This window comes from Hyla sarda, chromosome 1 (genome assembly GCF_029499605.1).
Source record: "Hyla sarda isolate aHylSar1 chromosome 1, aHylSar1.hap1, whole genome shotgun sequence".
NCBI lineage: Eukaryota > Metazoa > Chordata > Amphibia > Anura > Hylidae > Hyla > Hyla sarda.
The window spans coordinates 92,053,331-92,055,761 of NC_079189.1; positions in this window are offsets into that span (position 1 = coordinate 92,053,331).

The window sequence follows — 2,431 nt, forward strand, 5'->3', positions numbered from 1 at the left end:
GACGTAGAGAGTCATTAGGGGACAAGAAAGGGAGAACGTAAAGACTAGTAAAACAACAGCATTGAGCACAGTGTGCCTTGTGTCGAAGCTAAATTTACTTTATACAAGGGTATCTGCATTATGAATATGTAGCAAGTAAGAAAAAATCTACCCAAAATGTAAAAAAATATTATATTAAGCTATTTTCACACTGAATTTTTACATTTTACTAGCATCCGCAATAGATAGATGTTAAAAAACGTATACCACGCACCATGTTGTTTATCTTCCATTGTTTTCATCACTGCAGGTTTCCACAGAGATCCAGGGTGGCATCTGAACCCAGCCAAACATGTAGGGGGGATTTATCAAAACCTGTGCAGAGTTACAGTGAAGCAGTTGCACATAGCTGCGGGTCGGAGCACAGCTGACACTGCCGGGTCCTTTGACTTGAATGGGGTCCAGGATCTGGTATTTTACAGGAATTGAGCGGAGAAAAAAAACAGGACAATTTTTTTCTCCGCTCAACCCACGTCCTTCCGATGACCGAACTGACCAACAGTTGTCAACAACAACCAACAACTGTCACAAGCGGTGGATCGGGGTCTGCGGCGGATTTTCCACAGTGGACAACCTGCCCCCATTCAAACTTGCAGCGGGAAACACGCTGCAGGTTCACTATCCAATCTGCCTCTGTGATCAAGCCCAGTTGTAAAATCCGCAGTTGCTGATATTACAAGGCAATCAAAATTAAAGAACTGCAAATTTTACAACTTCAATACCGCAGTTGGGGATTTTGCAACTTCGCAGCAGATCCAATTTGTTTGAATGTACCCTCATTGTAAAATTTTCTTTGTTGCCCATAGCAACCAGAGCTGAGCTGTCGTATCTTAACGAATACGGAATACACCTATTTAAAATACACATGTATCTGTATTTGATCTGTATTTCATCAATATTTTCAGTAATTTTTGCATCTTTTTTTCAATTTAATATCTTGTCTAGAAGACAGCCTATGAGTATTTACTGTACATAAAGGGAATCAACACGGTAAAGGAGGAGAGCATATTTAAAAGAAGAAAAACTACCACAAGAGGACATATTCTTAAATTAGAGGGCAAAAGTTTTAAAAGTAATATCAGTGTGGTACCCGGCAGGGTGTAATGGTGTCCTGGGTATTGCGGTGATAGTGTAGGGTATATTGGTATTAACCCTCAATTGTCGTGACGCCAGGGTGAGGTTTCCTCAATGTAATAATCCTACCGCCAACCGTCCCTCAAACGGCAGGGAGAAATAACGGAATGTCCACTGCAGGTTTTATGAAGTAAACTTGTAGTAACTTTACTGCATATTTTATGTAACGGCATGGAGCATAACAGTCTTTGAGAGAGAGAACCGCGGTACAGGTTCCTCACAGGTTTGCTGGGACTCTGGGATCAATGAGCTTTGGTGCTAGCCACTGTGCTACTATTTTTAGGAGATTTGAGTTTCTAGTAGTTACACAGGATTCAGTAGTTTGAGCTTTGGTAGCTCACGGTTTTGTGGCTGCAGGTTCTTAGGCTTGAGGCCTAGATTGATTTGAGACTTGTGCTGAGATATGCCTGCTTGATAATCCGGAACTAAGAGAAAGAATTTAGTGGCTGCAGCCCCTTATATATTAAGGGGGTGGGACAAAGCTCATTGGTCAGCAGACCTGTAAATCCTGACCCAGTGAACTCTGGGTATCACATGACCTAAAGGTCCTTAAACCATAGTACAATTTAATGAAAGGCACGTGACCAAATATATATATAAATACATTAAATACCATTTATATGAGGCGACTAGGGGTTAGTCCTACAGGAGAGCCCTATTGACATGGAGGGACTCTGGCTGAGGAGACTTTAGACACAGGGACAGGACCAGGTCCTGTACCGGGACACCACATCAGAAAGTATTACTTTACTGATAGAGTAGTAGATGCATGGAATAGCCTTTGTGCAGAAGTGGTCGCTGCAAATACAGTGAAGGAGTTTAATCATGCATGGGATAAGCATAAGGCTATCCTTCATATAAGATAGGGCCAGGGACTATTCATAGGATTCAGATTACTGGGCAGACTAGATGGGCCGAATGGTTCTTATCTGCCAACACATTCTATGTTTCTATAATATGGATGAGAAAACTATAGAATACTAATGACATACTGATGGTATTTTATCTGGAATATGCTTCATTAAACATCCGAATTATGGATTATCTATGAACTCACCCAAGGAAAAGCCCTGTAACAGCAATCCAGCAACAATCAGTAAGTAATAACAGGTCTGAGGCAACAGGAAACATGGCGGCAGGCACAAGAATGCACTCTTAGGCTAGGTTTATATTGCCTTTTGACTATTAGTCACAGATATTCAATGTACACTGTAGCAAAGAACCATAAATTTCAATGCGCCAGAGTTATTTTGAATTC